Source organism: Larus michahellis, chromosome 12 (genome assembly GCF_964199755.1).
Source record: "Larus michahellis chromosome 12, bLarMic1.1, whole genome shotgun sequence".
NCBI lineage: Eukaryota > Metazoa > Chordata > Aves > Charadriiformes > Laridae > Larus > Larus michahellis.
Genome location: NC_133907.1, coordinates 15,720,583 through 15,746,165, shown reverse-complemented (window position 1 = coordinate 15,746,165; position 25,583 = coordinate 15,720,583). Strand labels below are relative to the sequence as shown.

At 50.1% G+C, this 25,583-nt stretch overlaps 1 protein-coding gene across 2 annotated transcripts in view; it reads right to left on the bottom strand.

The window, feature by feature from the left end:
• The window catches only part of RALY (RALY heterogeneous nuclear ribonucleoprotein), a 142,051-nt gene that overhangs the window by 67,966 nt on the left and 48,502 nt on the right, over positions 1–25,583 (bottom strand). For both annotated transcript variants that reach the window (XM_074605309.1, XM_074605310.1), the window contains one exon: positions 22,471–22,558. The gene's annotated coding sequence lies outside the window, so the exon portion shown is untranslated. The remainder of the gene's footprint in view (positions 1–22,470; positions 22,559–25,583) is intronic.

Genomic DNA, 25,583 nt, shown 5'->3' with positions numbered 1-25,583 from the left:
GCCAAGCATCGAGATTCATCAAATGAGTAAGAGCGGAGCCCCTTCTTAGTCTAAATGTTGATCTTTACTCTCCAGAGACTTCTGCCGCCCGGAGAATAAGTTTCCCTTCTCATTAATGGTGTTAATGAATCTTTCTGCACTAGCAAGCTTTCAGCGGTGTTTTTCCAAGGGCTTTGTCAGAGTGACACCGGCGTTGGGTTACCCTCCAGGGGGAAGCTACTTTGGAGAGCAGAGACCCCGCTCTGGGTTGAGGCACGTGCCTGTTTATTCCACAGTGTTGGGGCACTGCACCAAGGCAGTTCTGCTCTGGAGACCTCCTCTCCATCGGGAGCTTTCAGCGGGTGTCGCAGCTTCGTTCCACGTGCTGGCTTTAACTTTCCTCCAGGGGTGCAGGAAACAAGAGCTGCTTTAGAGACTTCCCTTTTCTTAGGAAATTCACGTGAGATGGGAGGAATCACTGCTTTCAGCTACAGACCAGACAGGCACTCTGCATAAGCAGGTCAGCCTTTGACACCTATTTTTTAGGAGAGAGGAATCCCAAATTACTCCTTCCAGCCAGAAACTCAGGGGGCTCACCTCACATGTCACAAGGTGATGCAAAGAAAGGTCGTGCCACCTCAGCTGGGACATACTCCGCTTTTTCTTCATGAGGTTTGAAAATCCAAAAGCTCCATCCTCCTCTCTCTGTCCAGTCCATCACTGGCCTGCCCGAGGCAGCGCATCTCTCACTCGGCCAAGAGCAATCCCTCGGACCAAGCTACTTGTTAGTTTGAAGTTTTATAGAATATAGATCTGTTTCCTTCCCAGCTCCGAACTTTGCTGACTCAAAGGAAAGTGATCTTTTTAATGGTCCCCTAGATAGCTGTATTTTTCTTACCTAAGTGCACACAAATTGCATCCTACAACCAATTAAACAGACAGTTTCTCATTTTTTCACCACAAACATAATTTGTAATTCCAAAATGTCAATAAAGAGTCCTTCAATTTTATATTCCATAGCATTTGCAACTCAGCTCGGTAATTCCGGAGTCAATAATTAAAAAAAAAAAGGCAATTAGGGCATTAATTGAGAATCGCCAAGTTACTTCATATAACATATCGCGCATTTATCCACTTGCGTGCTTTGCCCTACCTGCTCATCCCACCCTCAACGCTGTTCCATCACCGCAGCTGGAGTTTGCAGAGACACGTCTCTCCCTCCCCAGCCTTTCATCCCAGCCACGCTCCTGCCTTTAAACACCGAGGGAAGTGATGGATCGTGCACAGGGCGAGGGAATGATGAATCACGGAGGGATGAGCAGGATTTACCTTGAGCTAAGCTGTGTTTGCTGATTGGAACAAGGTGGGGAAAAACCAGTCTGTTCACTACGGGGAATTTTAGTGAGAAAAGAAGAAAAGAATTTTCCAAAAATGTTATTGTCCACAACCACCACAACAGTTTCGATTTTATAAATTATACATTTTGTTTCCTGCCTATTGTCCTGGGTTATTTTTAGAGCTGAAAAATAGAAGTCGCCCAAAGGAAAAGAGATTCTTGATACTAAAAAAATGATAGTGGAGTTACCAGCCCAAATGTCACTTCAGACATCCACGTATCCCTTCCACTGCCTCCCCTGCAAGAGGGTCTGCATACGGGACCCCTGAGCCAGGCAGGGGTCCCCAACCTCTGGGGAGGCTCAGGACCACAGACTGGCTACAGCCACACTTGCCCCTGGTCTTGTCTCGCACCAGGAAAGGGAGAAGAGTATGGAAGAGCAGAATGGGAGAGGGCAGAGGAAAAAGAAGTGAGCGTCTTCATCGGATGGGGCTGGTAGTTACCGAGTGTCCCCCAGTTCTGCAGACACAACCCAATGGGGACAGCTGTGAACGACCACCTCGCTGTGTCCCCTCCTCGCACCTCGGCAGCCGTCTTGCAACCTGACATTTTTGGAAATGGGATGTTATTTTTTTTTTTCTTCTTTTTTTTTTTTTTCACACTAATATCCAAATTCATGGGAGGCATTATTGATGTGACAGTTTCTTAGCAAATTCAAACACGGAGACAGAAAAGCAGCGAGCATACACATGCCCAGACACAAAGGCAATGCACTCTGCCTTCCAAAGCTCTCCATTGGAAGGGTATTTCTGATATCGGCGTGCTAATACAGTACGGCTTTAGATGGATTGGCAGCGCACCACCTGCGGTATTAAGACTTCCATCAGCCGTCTCGTCACACAAAGAGCAGTGTCTCCATAAAAACCTAATACCTTGAAATTTTGCAAGTTTGATATTAATACCAAGGCTTAAGAAGAAAGTACAAGTCAGCCGAATATAGGTGGATGTTCTTCCAGTTCGGTGATGCTACTGCCTGAGAATGAGCTTCAGTGCACCCATAAGGCAGCTCTGGCACTGTGGCAGTGGACACAGATGCTACAAAAGATGAAGGCAACGAAGCCCAAAACATGCCCTAGGGAATGACGCACCACTGTAGACACTAGAGAGCTATTTATGTAAGCGAAATTAGGTTAGGCAGAGCACAAGGACTGAGAAACAGAGAAAGGAAGGCACACATGAGAAGGTCTCGCTGACCAGATCAGAAGCTGGTCTGCGGTGCAGTAGGAGGCGTCCTATCTTCATAGCACGGAGGTGATGCCTGGTCACCATCATGGACCTCATGCACGTCTTGGGGCTACATCTCTGCTCCGTCTTGCCTTCACGAGAGGTTTCACAGAATACACAGACTGGGCAGGGGTTGGAAGGAACCTCTGGAGTTCGTCTAGTCCAAGCCCCTGCCAGAGCAGGGTCACCCAGAGCAGGTTGGACAGAAACGAATCCAGGTGGGTTTTGAATGTCTCCAGAGGAGACTCCACACCCTCTCTGGGCAGCCTGTGCCAGGGCTCCGGTACCCTCACAGTAAAGACATTTTTCCTCATGTTCAGATGGAATTTCCCGTGTTCCAGTTTGTGCCCTTTGCCCCTTGTTCTGTCGCTGGGCACCCCTGAGAAGAGTCTGGCCCCATCCTCTTGCCACCTGCCCTGTAGATATTGATAAGCATGGATAAAAAACAATTTTCCAGCACAGACACCATGACACTGGCCGCTACATCTTGCGTTTGAGGGGCTGTGCCTGGCCTGCTGCGCTCCAAAGCAGTGCTGTCTCAAGGAGATGCTTTACCAGACGGCACACAGAGCTGCCACCGGCCGGGTCCCTGCCTGCAATAGGTGTGACATCTCCCTCTGGGTGCCACCATTAGGGGAAGGACAGACAAAGGGCAAACAGGACAGCAGCGAGCGGCAGGCAGAGCCCCTCCTGTGGCTTTGTTTTCCCTTGCAATTGAATTAGATGCTGATAAGAGATGCTGAAGGATTTTCATGCCACATGCGGCTCTGCGATGGAACTTCTGATCTATGGATTACAGTTCACCAAGGAGACAGCTCTGTGGAAAAATGCTTATAAGGAAGAAATGCCACCGCTGTAAAGAAAAGCTCAGGGAACCGCTTTCTGGGGTCATTTCTCTTAGAAAAACAGCCCTATAAAATCACAGAAAGACCTGGCAGATAGCTCCGAGCAGGACAACCCCGACGCACTCGCTCTGCGAGCTCCTGTCCTAACCCCGCTCCCAGCATCTGCACCAGCACCTGCTTTGAGGCAAACAGGGCTGAGCTTGCTTTCAATTACTTCTCCAAAGAAATAAAACCAGTGCTGCCTGGTTTTACTTCTGAGGTCCGTTACGACTAGGCAGACGGCCCCGATATTTGGACTTGTGCCACGCATTAATCCAAGACCTTCTGAGCAGCCAGGCATGCCTCTGACCTTCGGCTTTTGAACTAATGCTCATCTGAATAAAAACCCGCGTGTCAGATACCGAGACTGACAGAAGACCAGCCTCCCCCTCTGATTAAAACATTTACCATTGACGTATCCGTAGCCACAAGCATCTCGCCTGCATCTGGGACTGCAGTGCAAAGCGAGTGGCGCCCTGAAGAGTCAAGCAGGTCATCGCAGAGTAGCCAGGAACATTGTCTGAGCCTGATTTGGAAAACCCTATTGGAACAGCTGTGGGTTAAATGTTAAAATAGATTCTTTTTACACGAAATGAGCCACTTTCCATAACCTGTTGGTCGGGAAATCCTTTTAAAGACGATGGGAACCACCACAGTAGTGTTTGCAAGCCCTGCATGCTGCCCCAGTGGTCCCAGTAAGGTGCACTGGCCAGGATGTGAGCTGTGAAACCACCTTCCCGTGTTGAGGGTGACCATGGACCGTACCTGCAGGGTGAGGATGCCTGCAGCAAATTCCCTCACCGCAAAGTCCTAAGGCCAAAAACCAGAGAAGAACACAGATTTCACAGTGCTCCTCAAACTTTTCAGCAGCTCCAATTAGTGCTGCTAACAACACGCAACCCTTAACTTCCTCCGTCTCATCGCAGCCAGTATAGAGTAGGCGTTGCCATGGCTTTCACCTTCAGCTCACAGCACTAAGTCCCTACAACAACATTCTTTTCCCCAAAATGTCCCCACAAATGGCCATCAGCAGACCTTCCGCAACTGGTAAAGGCAACTGCAGTTTCCTCCACCCCCAGCTCAGTGCATTGCTTTTGCCAGTCCACCGAGTCTTGAACCTCGTGGGCCAGGAATGCCATCGTTTATACTCTGCTTGTTGCCACCAGAAAGAAAAAGCTCACTGAAAGGCTTGCCTGTTCCTTATTAGAAACTTTCCGTGCCCTTATACGTTTTTTCCTCAAACTCCAAAACAATATCACGCGCTTTCACAATACTGTAGGTCTCACGTGCCACAAAGCAGCACCTGCGTGTGTTCCTGATTTCCGTATGGCTTTTACTTACAGCATCCCTTAATTGTCCTTTTTTGTTTAAAACGTACAAAGGAAAAGCTCCAGCGCAGCTCCCCACCCCCTGCAAACAGAGATACCGTTGTTTATTTATAGCTCCTTATTTGCAGAGAGCCTATGGAGACGAGAAGAGATGTCATTCACGGGGGAAGGCAGATGTATTGAATCAATCACCACGCGGAGGGGCCTCGGGTATTTCACAAAAGAACCACAATTCACAACAGAAGATAAATTATCCAAACAGTTACGCATCCTTGTCTGTCAGCTACCGTTTCGATACAAACTTCACACAAAATAAAGCAAAAGCCCCCTTTTCTAGGTCTAACAGAAAAGTACAGCTCTCTTCTGCAGTTTTTAAGCTTGTCCAAGTTGCAATGACAAATGGAGCTGTCTCTGTTTCGATTTCCCTGGCTATTTAGGCACATCTAAGTTTCAATCTCAAGCCTTGCCCAATGGATACGGCTGTATCACTAATTGACCACCCAAATCATAGAATCATGGAATCACAGAATGGTTTGGGTTGGAAGGGACCTTAAAGATCATCCAGTGCCACCCCCTGCCCTGGGCAGGGACACCTCCCACCAGGCCAGGTTGCTCCAAGCCCCGTCCAACCTGGCCTTGAACCCCTCCAGGGATGGGGCAGCCACAGCTTCTCTGGACAACCTGGGCCAGGGGCTCACCACCCTCACAGCACAGAATTCCTACTTTTCGAGGCCCACAGGACACCTCTGCCAAAAGCAGCAGCCAGCTCCACCTGGGGCACGGGCTATCTCAATGATACAGTTCCTGTATTTTATTTCCTAGTCAAATATAACCAAGCCAATACCTTACTGCGGAATGACAAGTATTTATAATCAACCTACCACTTAAACTAATAATGTTCAATTAGTTTCTCAGGGACAGACCTTCACAGGGATCTCTGGGACCTTCCTTTGGCAGGTGCCGTTCTTGCCCAGTTGGGCAGACCTGTCTGGTCCTCCCAGCTCTGCCCTCTCCTCCACTGCCCAGCTGAGATCTTCGAAGCTTTACATGGCCCATGCAATGCCCTTTGCAATTCCTCATTTCCCATATGGTGACAATATTCCAGGGCCGATATACTGAAGGGCTTACCAATTTGATGGCCTGGGAGATGGGAGGTTATGTCCTTAGCTAGAGTGAGTTTCAAACTCACTCTGGTCCTTCATCAGACGTGACCAGCCCAGTTACACGATGCCCCATGAAAATGGACACCACGTGTACGAGCACAGATACAACCAGAGTATTTTTCAGCAGGGACAACTCAGGGAACTATGCAGATAATCACAACTTTGAGCCACAGCACACCAATGTCCTATGGCTGCTCTACAGGACGGCAGGTAATAGCTCTAGATCTTGCCTTGCTGTGTGTTTTTTAAAACATATCGTTCCCACCTCTGACCCTCTCCCACTCTTGGGCTCAGCTTGCAAATCACACGGTTACAGATGACAAAATAACCCTGCATCTGCAGTAATGTGTTTTCCAAACCCATTGTGGTAATGGTAGGTAAATGGACCATTTATTTATGGATCATAAAGAAGAGCATTCAATTCTTCATAACCACAGAGCAAAGCTGAAGGTTCCCTCTTTGTCTGAGCCTGTGGACACCCAGCTTCTGTGAGCTGGGCTGTGGTGGGCAGGGGGCAGCTAAAAGACAGAAGAAAAGCCATTTATTCCCCCTCCCCTTTCACAATATCCTCAGAATTTAAATGTAGACCAGGAAAAAGCTTCAGAACAGAAAGAGAGTTGGGCTGTGAGCAGCCAAGGTCTCTCCAGGGCAGGCAGAGGTAGAGCTGCACTTTCTCATCTGCAGGATAACAGCAGGAATAAAGAGCTGCTGAGAGCACAAACCTCTCCCCTTGGTCAGAGTGACACCTGATGGAGTCCGACCCAGAGAGGCCATCCCTGCCCCTGGGAGAGGCTGCCTGCCTGCAGGCAACTCGGCCGAGAAGCTACATCAGGTTATGGCCATCGAACCTCTTAGATTTGGAGGATGTTCATTGGAAAAGGACCATTTCCTTATCACAGCAACTTGGATGGGAATTACTTAGAGTCGATTTTGAGACACTTGATGGTTGGGGTGGAAACTAAGCACAAGCAAGATGGGGACTCAACAAAGAGCAATCTCAGCCCTGTTGGGCCGGGGATTAGAAGGCAGCAAGGTCACTAATGGGGGGACAAATTCAGCCGAGCAATTTTGAGAGGGATGGAAGAGTAGGAGACGATGCTGGCAAGCACAGGGTGAAATCAAACTGGAGAAATCAATAAAGGGAAAGGACAGAGGGGGGCAACGGGACACGGGAAGAGATAAATTAAAGGCTTGCCCAGGGGTTATGATGGCTAGTGAGCAATAAATTAAATAAAAGAGGGCAACAGGGACGAGCAAGGTACTGTGAAAAATTAATTAAAAGGAAGGGAGGCATAACCAAGGCATAAAACATGGGTGTTGGTGGAAAGATTAGAGGACCCAGGCAATGAAGAGGCTTCGGAAAGTGTAATAGGAGCCAAGGCAGAGGCTGTAAAGGCTGTGACCACGTGTGAGGGTCAGATAAACAACGCAGATGCATTTTCAAGACTATGAGAAGCAGGAAACCATTGAAGAAGAAAGGAAGCATCTCACAGAAGGAGGCAGCATTGCTAGTGCGGAGGCGTTGGTATATTGAGTGCCATTCCTTGGCTTTTGCAGCCAAAATGTGGCGGGGTATTGACTCCCCCCATCCACATGGTCTCCTTCCACCGACCCCTCTGCCCCCAAGGAGCGGGCACAGGTGCTGCCTGCAGGATGAGGCATTGCAAAATGGGGTATTTTAGCTGGATATCTTAAATGCACGTCTGCTGAGACACAAGGAAAGAGGTGAATGGGTCTGACAGGAGCTGGGTCCCTCCAGGACTCCCCCCTGGCTCATGGGACAGGCAGACTTTGGGTGATGGGCAGAGGACCCTGGCCTCAGGGGATTTATGTGGGAAGCACAGACTTACATCCAAGTCCCTGCTGGGTCCGTTTTGAGTCATCGAGGACTGGAATGACTGGACAGGGGAGCACCCTGCTCCCCTCAAGGGTCACCCTGGCGTGAGCCCCCTTCACCCTTCTACGCTGAAGCTGTTCCACTCTGAACAAAGTAAAGACATGCACTGGGAGAACCAGAGATGGAGAAGGGGGTGGATGGAGAGAGCACAGCTCGGCAGCCTGGCCGTTGTGCAGCCCACTTGAGCTCCGGGGAACCTGGACGTTCCTGAAGCCCCGTTTCTGCCCACCGTCATGGGACAGGAGCGAAGCAGCTCTCCGCTGGCTCCTTGCTCAGCAGCCCGGCTGCACTGAGCCCTGCATTGAATCTCGGTGCGATGGGGGCTGCCGAGAGCTGCGTGGGGTCAGCCCAAAACCCTGTGGTCCATCACCCCCTTCCCAGCCCCAGGTGCATCACCAGGAAGGCAGCGATTACTCATGGGCTGGGGGTATGGTGGTTTTCAAAGGATTTACTGCTGTGTGCCAGGGAGGATAAGCAGCAGCTCATCAGCTCTGTGCAGAGCAAGGTGGAGTGTCCCAAAGCCACCATTTTTGCACTGACAGATTTTATAGAATGGTTTGGGTTGGAAGGGACCTTAAAGACCATCCAGTTCCACCTCCCTGTCCTGGGCAGGGACACCTCCCACCAGACCAGGTTGCTCAAAGCCCCGTCCAGCCTGTTTTCTGTCTGTAATTCAGGTCCCGTTCTCAGCTCTGCAGCAGTCAGGACTTGGGCAGCTTGGATGGGACCAGCTCCTCGGCAGGGACAGGCAGCGCTGCCCCTGGCCTCAAAAGGATCCGTCTTTTCAGCCCAGGACGCTGGTGCACTTACAGGGCTGGCCAAGACCACAGGAGCCTCCTCCAGTTATCACCTCAGCACGAGCAATGAGCTTTATGAGCTCCTGCCCATCACCGCAAAGCTCCCTATGTCAGTATTTCATTAGAGGGCTGTTAATTGCAGTGTAGTGTGGGTGGTGCTTTGCTTTTGGAGGATTTCTCATGAGGAGAAGGGATGCTATTTTTAGAAGAAGAGCCAAAGAGCGTCTGGGGGCATGTGTCGGGGAAATGATCAGGCAAATATTTTCAGGCCTTTCAAATCGCAGGGGGAAAAGAAAGAATTGGACAAGTCTGGATCTCACCTGCCTTTAAAGCAGCATTCTTTGAAATGAACAGGCTGCCTCAGTGCTTAGAGACGGCTAAGAAGATTATAAGCAGAAGATACCTATGCCAGAGGAGGGAAGAAGAAATAATAAAGGAATTGAAAGCTATGACAAGCAAATGAAAAAAAAAAAAAAAAAAAGAAAGAATAAAGCAGAGGTTCTGGATATAGCAGGAAGGGTACAGGCAAGATCAACACCCTGACAATGGCAGCCGAAGTGGGACAAGAAACAGATTCAGAGCATCACCACGGGGCTGAGCCACCCGGCCCAGAAGACAGCGCAAGGACTTTGACGGGTCTCAGTGGCCACCCATCAGGCACTCTGGTGGAATGCTTGTGAGGGAAGTAGGACAAGAAGTAATGGCTAATTAACAACATCAGAGAAAGCTAAATGGGCTCCCTAACCTCTCTCTGCCCTAACACCCTTCTGTTTGGCTCCTCTTTGAACTGGACTGTAGACAGCTAAGCGATAGCTCACTGTACCCTACACGTGTCAGGAAGCAGGTACGGTCTCGGGGAAGCTGTAATGTAAATAGAAGAGGAAAAAGGTGTATTCCCACTGCTTTTTAACATACCAGAGTGGAGACATACCGGGTGTTAGGATCCAGTCCAACAAAATATCAGTTTGAGTTCAGCACGGTGCAGAGACGGGAGGATGACAGGGAGCCTGTGCTGGATACAGAGCCGAGCACGCTGCTCCCAAGACCCCCCCCTGCTCTTACTTATGTGCATTTCTTAAAATTAACCAACTCAGCCCTGCAAACACAGCCCCTGGAGTCAGCTCCTACCTCCTGTAGCACTCCTGCTGGTTTTGCTACCAACATTCAGTGGGAATTTCGCTGCAGAGCAAAACCAAAAGCTGCCTTGTTCTTCTATACGAAGGCACAAGCAAGCGGCTGGGAGCTCTTGGGTTACTGCAAGGCGATGGCTCACCCTTCACCAGAGCATCACGTATGGCTCATCAGGTGTTAACCACTTGCACCGTAGAGTGCAGGGCCGGTGCCGGCTGGGTGGCAGCTCCTGGTCAGTCCGCCCAGATCCCCTGTGAGTGGAAATGTGTTGGGCTGTTGGAAGACAGACTCTTCCCCCCGTGTGTGGACTCTGTTATTGATGGTTCTCCCAAACTTTTATTACACAAAGCTCCATGTCCCCAAAGCCGCGTGAGAGGCCGATCTGCCGAGCAGGACAGCACTCCCTTCGCAAGTCATTTCTCTGAATACAACCGCATTTGAAGTTTTTGCCCTTTAAAGCACTAATTCCTATAATCACTAACCCCCCTAACTACAAAGAGTCACTGTTCAAGAGTATGGCATTAATGATGCCCTCATGGGGTATCCCGAGGGTGTTCAGCCTCCTGAGCTGGAAGATAAGGATGGAGAGCAGAACAACCCACCCATAATCCAGGAGGAAGTAGTCAATGATCTGCTTCTGCACCTAGACACACACAAGTCTATGGGGTCAGATAGGATTCAACCAAGAGTACTCAGGGAGCTGGCGGGAGAGCTCACCATGCCTCTCTCCATCATTTACCAACAATCCTGGTCAACAGGAGAGGTGCCGGATGACTGGAGGGTGGCCAATGTGACGCCCATCTACAAGAAGGGTCGGAAGAAGGATCCCAGGAACTACAGTCCTGTCAGCCTGACCTCAGTACCAGGAAAGATCATGGGAGAGGATCATCTTGAGTGAGCTCTCATGGCAAGTGCAGGGCAGCCAAGGGGTCAGGGCCAGCCAACATGGGTTTAGGAAAGGGAGGTCCTGCTTAACCAACCTCATCTCTTTCTATGACCAGGTTACTCGCCTTCTGGATGCGGGGAAGGCTGTGGACGTTGTCTATCTGGACTCTGGTAAGGCCTTTGACACTGTCCCCCACAGCATTCTCCTGGAGAAGCTGGCGAATCATGGCATAGACAAGTGTACTCTTCACGGGGTAAAAAACTGGCTGGATGGCCGTGCCCAGAGAGTTGTGATTAATGGGGTGAAATCCTCTCAGCGGCCGGTCACCAGTGGTGTCCCTCAGGGATCAGTTTTGGGGCCGGTTTTGTTTAATATCTTTATTAATGATCTGGATGAGGGGATTGAGTGCACCCTCAGTAAGATTGCAGATGACACCAAACCAGGTGGGAGTGTTGACCTGCTTGAGGGTAGGAAGGCTCTACAGAGGGAGCTGGACAGGCTGGATCCATGGGCCAAGGCCAACTGTATGAGGTTTAATAAGGCCAAGTGCCGGGTCCTGCATTTTGGTCACACCAACCCCAAGCAACGCTACAGGCTTGGGGCAGAGTGGCTGGAAAGCTGCCCAGCAGAAAAGGAGCTGGGGGTGCTGGTGGACGGCCAGTTTAACATGAGCCAGCAACGTGGCCAAGAAGGCCAACAGCTTTCTGGCTTGTATCAGGAATAGCGTGGCCAGCAGGAGCAGGGAAGGGATGGTGCCTCTGTACTGGGCACTGGTGAGGCCTCACCTCGAGTGCTGTGTTCAGTTCTGGGCCCCTCTGTACAAGAGGGACATTGAGGTGCTGGAGCGTGTCCAGAGGAGAGCTACCAGGCTGGTGAGGGCTCTGGAGACCAGGGCATATGAGGAGAGGCTGAGGGAGCTGGGCATGTTTAGCTTGAAGAAGAGGAGGCTGAGGGGAGACCTCATTGCCCTCTACAACTACCTGAAAGGAGGGTGTAGAGAGGTGGGGGTTGGCCTCTTCTCCCAGGGGAATAATGACAGGACCAGAGGAAATGGTCTGAAGCTGCGGCAGGGGAGGTTTAGATTAGATATTAGGAAGAATGACTTTACTGAAAGAGTGGTCAGGCACTGGAACAGCCTCCCAGGGAGGGGGTTGAGTCACCATCCCTAGAGGTGTTTAAGAAACATCTAGATGTGGCACTTCAGGGCATGCTCTAGTGACAGAGATTGTAGGAGTTTGTTTTTTTGTGTGTGTATGGTTGGACTTGATGATCTCAAAAGTCCTTTCCAACCATGAAGATTCTATGATTCTATGATTCAATTCATGCAGCTTCATTGAGGCCTGAGACTGCCTTGCTGACTGCACGCAGCACCTGGGGGATAGAAATCTGTTATTTAAGAGGATTCAAGCAAAATCTTCGGTAGTTCCTGGTTTTGGCTGCATTGAAAGGAATGCGAGTATAATGTGTACATCCACCCCACGGCCACGCCCACTGAGGTGGGCAGTGCAGAGCCCAGTCCCACCACCAGCCTCTTCTCAGGATAAGCTCTTCCCAACACTGCTGCTCCAAACTATTGGGTTGGGGAACCCCAGAGACAACCTGGCTTCGGTTCTGTGCTCAATGCGACCCAGGCACATGTTCCATCTGCAATCACAGCCTACGGGTGAGATGGACACGGCAAAGCAAATGAGATGAGGTGAATGTGGGGGAGGAGATAACCCATGGGAGGTCAACAGGGCGCAGGTGCCATGTCCTGGATACCAGAAAGTGTAGCAAAACCAAGGGTTTAGGGAAAGATGCAGCAGGACAATACAGGGTTTGAGTATAAGGCATGAAGGAAAGAATGGGAAAGCAGAAGACCAAGGCTGCCATGATGCCTGTTTGTTCCTCTCCTGTGAAGGCAGTAGGAACAGCCCATCACCGAGAGCATGTCCCTTCAGAACTCATCTAACAGAGGAAAGCTGGGGACCCAGATCAGTCCTCCAAGGCTGCCCAGCACACCCCAAGGTCACCCTTACTGACTTTCTGATCCTGTTTTTTTACTTGAACGTCCACTCTCAAGAAGGAAACAAAAAAACCCCAGGATTTTAGAAGAAAAACCCTCCCTGCTCCACACAGCTCATCATGAACACAGGGTGCGTGGCAGCCAGCATCCTCTGGATGTTACAGCACAATGGGAAAGGAATCCAAGGAATCCAGCCTGACCTCTCCAGGCACCACAGGTCCATATTTTAGCACTACGTCTTTGTGTCACACCGCAGCCTGTGAAAGGTCAGCGCCTCACAGAAGAAGCACGTACAGTAATGAAATGCTACGGAAGGGTGATGGTAAAATAAGCAACTTTTTGGCTCATTTACTGAAATCTCCAATTCAAGCCAAGCTGGAAGCAAATCTCAGGCCTGGATTTCTATTGATGAAGGAACGTGGCCATCTGTCTGTTTGTCTTTTCTGCATTTCTTGCTAACCCTGATTTCTCTCCTTAAAAAAAAACAATCCATGCTCACATGTCATATTTGATGCATCTGACAAGGTCAGAGCCATCAGATCCCATCAAGCATGCGCCGATACAGCCCTGCAAAGGGAAGCCGAGAAAAGATGTGCAAAGAGAGATCTATTTTTGTGTTTTCATTTGAAGGCATCCCCTTGACTTCTGCTTTCTGACTCACTTTCCAGCCCCGGTACTCAGAGCTGCGGCCAGAAAGCCGCATCTGGCTATGAGGAGACACAGGGAGCGAGCAGCACCGAGGTACTCATTCATCCCCAGCGTCTGAGCACCTCATGGAGCAATGTTTTCATGGCCATAACACCAGTTCAAGCTGGAGCAGAAAGAATATTCCCTTTTGGAGGCTGGGAATGGAGAAATTCAGGCCCAGCTCCTCAATGCTGACTGAATTCCTTTGATGGCTGAAGCCCAGCTGAGCGGCCAAGGAACCTGGGAAAATTATGGTGGAAAACCTGAACCCTGAGGCACACACTTAAACCTGTTTTCATCTAGGATTAAATCCTGTCCCCTGGCCTTTCTCTCCACAATGCACAATACTCCTTGAGTGGGCAGCAACTAGTTCTTGACAGGAGAGGCAGAAAACACCTTAGAATCACAGAATCCTTTTGGCTGGAAAAGATCTTAAAGATCATCAAGTCCAACCATTAACTTAGCGCTGCCAAGTTACCGCTAAACCATGTCCCTCAGCACCACATCTACACGTCTTTTAAATACCTCCAGGGATGGTGACTCACCTTGTAGATGATGGGGAAAACAAGCCAAGATGGTGAGGACCTGGTGGTTCAGAAACAGGTGAGTCCTTCTGGCCATCAGCTTGTTTCTCTAAGGAGGCATTAAGGTGTCAATAAATACAAGCCACCATACTCCAAGGCTGGGAGCACTCCCTTGAGTTCTTCACAAATTCATTCCAGCTGCATTTCTGTTCAATGGACGTATACATGGAGCTGAGAGATGCGTCTGGGATAGGCTACTAACACCTGGGGCAGCTCTGACCTTCCCTCTGGAGCAATTCCGAAATCTTTAAGGTTTCATTTTGCAAACATGTTCACCTGACGTTTGAGCACAGGCATTATCCTTAACCACAGCAGAAGAAATGACTCTTGCGATCATCTGTCAGCTGGTGCTTACACACGGAGTTATTTGGGAAAAGATTTCATATTTTCAGTTCACGCACTACCTTAACCTGAATTAACCTTCAAGTCTTGAGAAGCCCTAAGAAACAGATAATTTCAAAAAGCAAATCCAGAAATGAAAAAAAAAACCAACCCAAAACACCCCCCCCCCCCCCCCCCCAATCAGGCAATTTGAATTGAGGTGTTATTTTGATAAGATCAAGATTTGCAGAAAACTTAACTCTCAGATACTGTGAGAAAGAAAGGGAAGACTGGCGAGGAGGACACACTAATTGTTATTCAGTCTCGGGTGCTTGCAAGGAAAACACTTGCACTTAGATAACATCAGTCTGTGATGGGCTCGGGGACACCTTACCCAGCCCCTTGAGAATCCTGGCCTGTCGTGGAAGAAGATCAAAGCACAGTGAGGAAGCTCTGCCTGTTTGAACCCTTTACGTACCAACAAGAACCAGGAGTCCGTGTCCGCTCATGCTAACCAGGACTCTCCCGCCGCCAAGGACTCTTGCTAACAAGAACTCTCTCTTGCGGCGCCTGCGTCCCTGCTTGCGTGCCTCTGACCGCGTGTTGCTTCGGAGATTCCCTGGTCTGTGAGGTATCGAGATTAAGTTTGTTCTTTGCCTTTCATCCGTGGTTTGTGGTTGCTCCTGCGTCCTGCCTGCGTCGGCTCACACAGATACCGTATTCACCATGAATTGCTTGCTCAGCCTTTAAACGAATCAAACATTTTGGTTGATCGCAGGAAACCACCTCAGCTCTAGAGTTTAATCATTGACTCAGGAAGTTGTTATTAATCCAGGGCTTGCTTTGAGCATAAGAGTTTTGACTGAATTTATAGATTTAAAACTAGACATATGCTTGAGAGTTTTTGGTTTATCAAGATTTGAAGTCTCAAACCAGGTGGAGTCCAATCCACTGGGTCACGTATGCTATGTGAGGACATTTTTTACTTTCTGTTCAGCCTTGCTGTCCTTAAATAATACCAAATGACCTGCTCTTCTTGCACACCAAGAAACGACTGAGCTACGTGACATTCTGCCTGCAGACTGCACAACCAGCCGGAAGGTCCGGGGCAGGTAGAGCTGTCAGCAATGCCTGTCACGCGATCCATCCCTTGGCATCTGGAAACACCGCAGCTTTCTTGCTGTCTTGGCAGAGCGGTTGAGAGCTTCGTGCAGTTAATTTGCTTATTTAAAAGCACAGGTAACAGGAACAGAGCAGTGAGATCTTTATAAAAGGGTTAATGAGCATCTTGTCTTCCACTAACTCATGCCCAGACGGGCCATGTGAGCCTGGCAGGGCCAGACACGAGGAAGGAGCTTCTCAGTGAAGGTCAGCACCCAGCATCCACCTCTAAAGGCTCCAGCACAACGAGAAGAATGCAAACAAACTGATCGTGGGTGCCCCGGGAGGGGTGCTGCAGATGTTTCCAACTGTTGGCTGTTGGAAATGTTGGGCTGTTTCAGCGGCTGTTTGCAGCTCGTTGGGCAGGGCAGGACAGGAGATGCTGCACTTTACTCAAGGAGTGATGGTGGCTACTCGGAGGAGGAAGACTGCGCTCCCCACACCCACCCAAATGGATATTGGTATCCAGGTCACAGGCTGTGAGGAACGCCACAGCCTTTCACTGGCTGCGGGGGACAATGCTGACCATGGCTGCGTGCGGTGTGAGCAGGTTGATGACCTGCTCAGCCGGATGACACAGCACCAAGATGAAGCGATGGAGCTCAGAGAAGAGGTGAGTAGATTGAAGAACACCAGAGAGAATGAGAGGGAAACCAACCATTTCCACAAACAGCTCTCTACAAAAACGGAACGGGAGGTAACTCTTAGTGGACCAGAGGATTCCGTATCCTTTCACCAGCAAGTCCCCCAGCCGTCCCGTAGTAACCCCCATGAGCAGGGTCAATGGGAACAGGTCTCTGTCCGACGGAACAAAAGAAAGAAACGGAGCAAGCAGGTTCCTTTAAGAAGTGCACCACCCACAGTGCCCTTGCAGAACAGGTATGGGGCTCTGCAGGAGGAACTGGTTGCAAGCAAAGAAGAGGGCTCTCAATGGCCAGAAGAGCCACCAAGGCCAACTCGCCTCAGCCCGGCGATCAAAACTTACCCTGAAAAGAATAATGGAAGGGTCATTGTTGTAGGTGACTCCCTGCTGAGGGGAGCGGAGGGCCTGATATGCAGACCGAACCCACTTCATAGAGAGGTCTGCTGTCTCCCTGGTGCCCGGGTAAAGGACATCGTAGGTAAACCCCACCACCCTTGTGAGCCCTTCAGATTATTACCCACTTCTGGTCTTTCAGGTGGGAAGTGATGAGGTAGCAATGAGAGGCTCACAATCGTTTAAAAAAGATTTCAGGGCCTTAGGGCAACTGGTAAAGGGATCAGGAGCTCAGGTTGTGCTCCTCTGAGGAGTGATGTCAGGTTGTGGAGTCCCTCAGGGATCAGTACTGGGACCGGTCTTGTTTAACTTCTCCGTCAGCGATATGGACATGGCATTGAGTGCACCCTCAGCAAATTTGTTGACGATACCAAGCTGTGTGGGGCGGCTGACACGCTGTAGGGAAGGGATGCCATCCAGAGGGACCTTGACAGGCTGGAGAGGCAGGCCCATGCCAACCTCATGAAGTTCAACAAGACCAAGTGCAGGGTCCTCCATCTGGGTTGGAGCAATCCCAAGCACTGATATAGGCTGGGCAGTGACTGGCTTGAGAGCAGCCCTGAAGAAAAGGACTTGGGGGTGCTGGTGGACGAGAGGCTCAACATGAGCCATCAGTGCGCACTTGCAGCCCAGAAAGCCAATTGTATCCTGGGCTGCATCAGGAGAAGCGTGGCCAGTAGGTCGAGGGAGGTGATTCTCCCCCTCTACTCCACTCTCGTGATACCCCACCTGGAGTACTGCGTCCAGTTCTGGAGCCCCTACTACAAGAGAGATATGGACGTGCTGGAACACGTCCAGAGAACGGCCACGAGGACAATCAGAGGGCTGGAGCACCTCTTCTATGAGCACAGACTGAGGGAGTTGGGGTTGTTCAGCCTGGAGAAAAGAAGGCTCCGAGGGGACCTTATTGTGGCCTACCAGTATCTTAAGGGGAGCTACAGGAAAGCTGGGGAGGGACTTTTTAGGATGTCGGGTAATGGTAGGACTAGTGGGAATGGATTAAAACTAGAGATGGGACGATTCAGACTGGATGTTAGGAAGAAGTTCTTCACCATGAGGGTGGTGAGACACTGGAACAGGTTACCCAGAGAGGTGGTGGAAGCCCCATCCCTGGAAGTTTTTAAGGCCAGGCTGGACGGGGCTCTGAGCAACCGGATCTAGTGGGAGATGTCCCTGCCCATGGCAGGGCAGTTGGAACTAGATGATCTTTAAGATCCCTTCCAACCCTGACAATTCTATGATTCTATGAATGGCAAGTTGGCATATCAGGATTTGGCTCTCCCTAGAAAACTTGATCCTTTATCGGAACTGCTTGAGTTCCCACTCAAAGCCAGCTAAGCTCAGCTCCGCATAGGTAGAATGCATGTGAGGGCAAAGGGAGGGGATGGCTCTGTCATAGAGAACTTTGGAGGTGGCCGACACCAGGGTCTGAGCCTGCAGACCAAGATCTGAGCCTGCAAACGGCACTCCTAGAGCTTGCAACTGCTAAATGACTCGTGATCATCTTCAATCAAAACAACCCCTGACATGCTCTGCTTTCACATGCTCTGCTTTTACAACAAACTTCAGTGCCACGAACATGACTCTTCTAGCCCAAAACTTCTCTTCCTTGCAGAGAGTGGTCATGGACCAGGGCCTCTGCATGAGGAGAGCTCTCCTCTCACCTTGCATTTACCAGATGGGCTCCACAGCCCGCTCTTGCCAGCTAAGCCCAAACCTACTCAAGACAAAACCTGTTCCAGATGAACCAGCTGCTGGGGAACATCCTCCAGTCAACTGCTTACAAATATCACACATACCGTTAGTTGATTTCCAGCACAGACACCTGGGCAATCCTTCCAGAGAGTCTACTTAGGATTTTTAACTGGGTCTTTGCATTTATTTACTGGAGATAAGGATTGGGGAGCATTAGCTTTTGAGGGAATTTCTGTTTGTGTCCTCCACAGCCCGGACTACCCTCCTCCTCATCCACAGTTCGCAGACACATCAGCTCTGCCTCTCGAGACAAGGGTTGTGGCCTTATTTCATAGGGGACCTCACCACACTGAGCCTACAGGATTCCCAAGACTTCGGTAGAAAGGGTCAAGATAGGGTTATCCTCTTGGGCGGCCAGAAGGTTCCCATTTCCGGAGCACACCGGGAACGTGCACACTTGAATCTGCCTATCCTCATGGTCCCCTTTCATTTTCTGGGGACAGCTTGGGGTCGCCGGGTCTAGAAAGAGACAGCATGGGTGTGACAGACCCTGGGTGCACTTTCCAGGCAGCTTTTTAACCACTCTTCCTTCCCTCACTTCTTAGTTTGCCAAGAAGGGGCCTCTTTCTTTTTGTATTTTCATAGAATCATAGAATGGTTTGGGTTGGAAGGAACCTTAAAGAACATCCAGTTCCACCCCCTGCCCTGGGCAGGGGGACCTCCCACCAGACCAGGCTGCTCCAAGCCCCGTCCAACCTGGCCTTGAACCCCTCCAGGGATGGGGCAGCCACAGCTTCTCTGGGCAACCTGGGCCAGGGGCTCACCACCCTCAGAGTGGTCTATTTCGACTCAACAGTTTGCATCACAAACAACGGCCAAAGCAGGCTGCAGGTGACAGCACGCCCATCCAGTGCTCCAGCTGCAGAGAGACAGTGGTGACGGGTCTGAAGCCTCTCCTGCCTTTTACTGCTAAACAAAACCACGTACAGTGGGAATTGTCTGAGGGTAGCATCAGTTATTTGGGTTTCTTCTCCCTTCCTTTGAGGTTTTCATAAACACACGAGCCACTGGGGACAACTGCAGTTTACTGCACCCTTGCGAGAGAAGCCTGTCCGTGGTGAGAAACACCTGGGGCCGGTAACAGGGCTCAGGAAGCCCAGCGCACCTCACCCTGCTCCGGACCACCTGACACTTCATCTTCACCCGTCCCTCCACTGCAATCCCTGCGCTGGGGAGGGATGTTGCTGATGAGATAATTGCATTCAATAATCTTCCCAGCACGTGCTTGCCAAAGTACGCAGAGAAATAAAGAACGTTTGCATGCACACATCAGAATCCCCGCTGCAGAAATCCTGCCATCTAATCGCCTACAGAGGAATGAAAATGATAAATAAAAAAAAAAAAAGAGAAAACAAGCCACAAAGGGCAAAGCGAGTCTGCGCCTGGCACGAAGGACCGAGGGTAACTCGGTCCCACAATTAGGCTTTTTCAGACTTGATCACGAATGCTGTGGATGCACCGTTCACATCACGCCCCCCCACTACCGGACACGCAGCCCGGAACTGGAGCATCTGCGTGGGCACCAATACCCGCCGCCGCCTCCTCACCCGCGTTGTCTTTTCTAAATTAAGAACCCTGTTACATCGCTTCCTTCCTTGGCCCACGGGGTGCTAAGAAGGTCACTACCAGATTGTAGCTTAAAGGGCTACTGAGTGCCATCCTAATCCTGGAAGGACAGGAACTGCCGGAGCTGACAAATGACCCGAGCAAGTGATTACGGTCTGGGTTTATTTGTGATTAGACACGGTGACGGCCCGCTCCGACAGTGTAGGTTTTTTTCTAGGCAGACAGACAGAAAATTTCATCTGCCCAGTTGTTGTTGAGCTACCTAAGGATGCTCCGTGTCCTCTCACTACGGGACACTTCCAACCCTGTATGGGTGGACTCAGTAACAGGTATTTTTCTGCCCTTCCCTGCATTGCTGGAATAATGGGCATTTTCATCAGCCTTCCCAGTTCTCCAGAGTTACTCTCAGTGATCTTTTCCAATTGCCTGAATGACAGATATTTTCACAGCTTTTTCTGCATTCCCCCAAGAAATAGGTAGTTTCACAGCTCCCTCTGGAATCAACCTTTATTCTGTGTGCTCCCAATAATTGGAGGGAGAAGTGAAAAATGAAAAAGCAAACAATCAACCGGCGGCGTTCCAGAGTTCAGAAGCCCTGTGACAGTGAAGAACTGGCGGATGGAAGGAGGTGCTGCAGTTCAGGACCCGCAGTCTGCGCGCGCAGGATAAAAGACCCTTTCCTTCGCATACAGTAAATACCCCGTACGAAACGAAGGCTCCATAGTTTAAAGCACTGTTTAATATGTCAACAGCCAAATCAAAATTTAAAAAAAACAAACTTCTGGCAGTGTTCTTTTTTTAAAATGTCTTGAATATTAAAAAAGGAAGGTATTTCTTCAATGCTGCTGAATCCCATAATTCCATTGGCTGAGTTAAGTCCCGGTCTATGGAATTAGGGCAGAGTAGTTCTCTTATTCATGCAGAAAAGGGTTTTTAGCCAGCTCATTTGTTTAACATATCTGTATGTCAGTATTTTTTAGTCTTACTTTGTGTCAAGATATTCTCACTACTACTAAGGGAAGGTATTTTATGCCAGAAGCAGAAAATGGTTTTAGAGAAATCATAAGCAAACCCAGACTCCTTTTTTCCTTCAACTCCTGATTTTGGTTTGAGAAAGTTCAGGTGAATCTTTACCCCTCTGTTATTTGCAGTTTCCTGGATTAGATTTCCAGACGAGATAAGAAGTGTCAAACTCTTGGATCCTTATTTACTGTACGTGGTATTTCCTGGGGTCCACCAAGCAACAGCAGAGCTCCTACCCATATGATAAGAATTTTTACCTAATAACGTTTATGTTTTGTCCCTCCCATGTAAGTTCCCAAGGAAGAACCCAACCACGATACCAACTAAAACAAATGTGTTACACCAGGAGTGGAAACTCTGCCCAACTGGAAACTGGAGGACCTGCTTTTCTCCATCTGTCTGCGAACTGGAGATGAAAGTCCACTGACAAAAACATTACACCGCTCCACCTTCGTGTCATGAATTGTGTGTAGTACAATTACGCCCTGAAATCTTCATTCACCCTCTGCTGAAGCAAACTCCAGGTTTTATTATTAGAGAGTCCTGTTCTTATTGAAACAAAACTCCCACAAAACCGGGGAGATCTCCCAGCTCAGGCCTTCACTGACTTCTTTGCTTGGGAAGCACAGCACGTTTCTGAGAGCCGCAGTGATTCCTGGACCAGCATTTCCCAATACTTGGGGTCACGCTGTCACTGGGGCTGATCCCCAAACCCTCTTCCAGCCCACCACAAAACCTCTTCTTTTCAAAGAGGTGCTTCCAGCTCAGCCCACCCGGCCAAGCTGGGTCTGGGGGATGTCAAAGTGCACGTCCTGACAGTGCTGTGTCTGTTGGCACTTTGGAGATGGTTATCTTCCAAAATTGTGGCCTGAGGACACTGCTGCACCTTTTGGGGATGGGGGAACTGCTCTGTCCTGCTCAAAGCTCTAAGAAACACAGCCCTGATTGATGTTGGTCAAGGAAATATCAAGCACGTGCTTCCTCCCAGTTCATTTTCAAGAGGATGCTCTGCTCGTGCAGAGGCAGTAAAGGGGTTTTGACCGCATTCTGGGCGCCCTCCTTCCCCGAAGACCAGCTCTGTGAGGGGCCTGTCTGCCCCGGCACAGTGTCCCCCGTGGCCAGCGCTTCCCCCCAGGCCCTCCCTGCACCCTCCTGCTCTGGGGTGGGCACCGGGAAAGGCAAGGGCAGAGCCCACCCCGACATTACCCAGGAGTCGTGCTCGTATTCACTTTCACTCACCACGAACTGCAAACGCAGCTTTTAGAAGAAATACAAGCAATGAATCGGAAACAAAAGTGTGCTGAACCCCACCACGTCCAAACCGATCACAATCTGCCCATCAGGGTGTAATTAAAGCAATTAAAGCAGTTTCTACTGCCAGTAGCACACGAAGGAACTGCAGATTCTCAGCACATCCATCCACATTTGACTCTGTGAACGCCTCCACCAGGCCAGGACGCGGCCGCTTTCAGCAGGCTCCAAGAGAGAAAACCTTCAGCCTGAATCCACAATGAAGCCCGCTCATACGATTCAGCATCCGAAGCAATATGTCCTTGCTGTCCCGAGTCCCGCCTCACACAGCCGAACCGCGGGGATCTCTCGCGTCGCTCATCCCATCTAAAGGTACCTCCAGACACAGTTACTTACCGGGACTGTGGGCACTTGGGCTCTGTCAGTCCTTCCCGTCACCGGTCTGGGAGCAGGCGCAGCACCCCTCTACGGTCTCAGCTTCACCCTGCAAGAATCAGGACACAGAGGGGTTTTTTTCCCAGTTGGGGTAAGCAGATAATCCAGTACTTTCTAACCCCCAGCAGAGCGGGGTACGCTGCGTTGGGATGAAAAGCCGCTGGCGGGTTGTCTGCAAGGATCAGCCCCAGGACTTTCCGAGCTAAGGCTCTGAGCGGCTTAGCCAGGAGCTGGGAGCGGAGCAGACGGAGCCGGTTGTGTTGGCGGGGCCGAGGAGTCAGGATAGCGGCTGGGGAGGTGGCTCAGATTGGCTCGCGTGCGAGAAACCCCCCCAAGAACAGCGACGTGATGTTAATATTGCCGAGAATGAGGTAACTGGTGGATAGAGGTGGGCAGGAATTTTTGGTCACGGTGGCTGGGATTTGTTCAGGGAAAACGGTTTCTTCAAACTGAAATATCCCACAGTAAAGCAGAAACTTTTTCATGTGTGTGTTTTTTTGGTTTTTTTTTTTCTGTTTTGAAAATGCGTTTTGAAACTGAAGATCATAGAATCATAGAATCATTTAGGATGGATCAGATCATCGAGTCCAACCACCAACCCAACACTGACAAAACCACCACTAAACCATGTCGCTAAGCACCACGTCAACCCGACTTTAAAATACCCTTTAAATACCTCCAGGGCTGGCGATTCCACCACTTCCCTGGGCGGCCTGTGAAGATTTTGCTTTGGGCCAGGCTGACTTGAATTGAAACATTTTGTTGATAGAATTGAAATGTTCTGCTATAAATCAGCTCCTCTGGGTCCCCCCCAGCTTCCAGGATACCTCCTGGAACGTTAAGTTAAGGTGCTTTCCCTTCCCTGCCGTGGGCTGAGATGCCTGGCTGGACTGTACGCAGTGCCCTGATGTGTCACCTTGAGAGACCTGCCAAGTAGGAACGCAACCGGGATGTTCCAATTCAGAAGTTAGCACTGCAGGACTTTTTATTGCATTTTTATGCTGGGGAACACACAAGAGTCCTGGGCAGCAGCGTCGGCACAGTCCAGCTGGCGGGCAATGCTCCTCGCAGGGAAGGCTGCAGGGCATGGCTGCTCACCCCATAAGAACCGGCTTAATGCTTCAGAGGTGGGATCTAGGTCCCATCAAATCCTCACTCCTCTACAAGCAAACACACACTACTCCTCCCCGAATCCCAGCGACGCGGGCAAAGAACTGGGGTTGAATGGACGGGATGGGGCAAGATCTCCTCCATGCTCAGCGCTCTCCAGCCCTGGGACAAGGATTGCACCTGCAAACTCACGGCCTACACACAGTCCAGAGCTAATGGAACTGGATCCAGGTCTCCATGCTCCCATTCCAGTGCCTAAGCCATTAACGAGACTCAGTGATTTAAACCCATTCCTTCCAACCAGCCTGCTTGGGCTAGCAATGATCTACAACAAAGACAATAAATCACTAGGAGATTCCTGCTCTGCTTTCTCCACCCTCCTCAAACTGGTGATGATTCCCACCTCCTGCCTCGAGAACAACGTTTCCTGAGTAAGCCATGGCTTTATTGAAAGACCAACACTTTTTCCACCCTGCTCTGTGAAACACTCAGATACGTGGGCTGCCTGATCCCACCGGAGGGCAGGAGGGGCAGTCAGGGCTCCTGCCACTCACCATAAACGTGAGGGTGAACCATAGACCCTCCGGAATTAAAGGCTCACGTCAGTCTCAATTACACCACAGCATTGCAAAAGGTCAAACTGGAATGAAGCTTTTTAATTAAAACAGAGAAAGCACTAAAGAGACAGAGGAATGAACCACTGGGCTTCAACCAACAACGAGGTCCCACATATCTAACGAGCTGATCTGAGATGACACGCTGGATTTTGCAGCAGAAGCCTCTGCATGCTCCGGAAGTGCACCACAGGGATCATCCCTCCTGCACAGGGGTTCAAAGCTCTGCATGAAAAAGCCACCACAGTGCCAAAAGCTACAAGCAGGGGATGCTGCCACGTGGCCACATTTCCCATCATCCAAGAACCCAACAAAGCATTCAAGACACAAACTTCCCAGTGCCGTTTCCTCCGTTCCCCTCCATTTCAATGGACCCGTCATTCAAGTTCATTGGGCCTCTCCAGAGATCTGGTAGCGCCTCTCAGAAGATCAACTGAACATACAGAGTGCTGGAACCCATGATGAGTGCAGCAACACTCTGAGAGGGGGCCTTCATGCAGGAGAGATGGAGGAAAGAGGAGAGAGTAAGAGAAACCTGAGGCTAAACCAGGTCTGAGCAGAGCCCTGAGCACCAAAACTCTCAGAGACATGAGGGATGTGGGAAAGCAAACGGCTCACGGCCTGCTCCAAACATACCTGCTGGAGCCCTGCAGGTCCCTGCTTTGACATTGCTTGGACAGAACGGGGCAGATCGCAGAATCACAGAATTGTCTGGGTTGGAAGGGACCTTTCAGATCATCGAGTCCAACCATCAACCTAACGCTGCCAAAACCACCACTAAACCATGTCCCTCAGCACCACGTCTGCCTGGCTTTTAAATACCTCCAGGGATGGTGATTCAACCACCTCCCTGGGCACATTTCACAGGGTAACTTCCAATATTAATTCCAACATTTTAATTAAGCTTTCTGGGGTTTTGGGGGGGTGGGCGGGTGGGCTTTTTTTTAGCTGACAACAATCCCCTGAACCTCTTTGCTTTTTCCAGGAACAGGTACAAGATAGGCAAACAAAAGAATTTATCCACAAGCGTTGGCTACACCGCAAGATGTTCTGAAATGCATCTTTTTTATTCGAGATTTTATTATTTGAGAAATACAGAAGCAAATCCCAGCGAGGAAGGAGGAAAAGAGATTTTACCTGCGATCTGGATGAAGTTCTGAATGCCTTCCCCATCCTCCTCCCAAACTCACCCCGATGCCTCGACTGAGGCAAAAGTGCTTATCTTATTCCCAGCGCCTTCTCCTGCTAAGAACGACACAAAAGTGCACGAGGGGAGGGGAAGTATGAGGGGCAGAGGGACATGGGGCATCAAAGAGCATCAGAAGCTCCGAGTTCTGCTCTTGGCTCCGC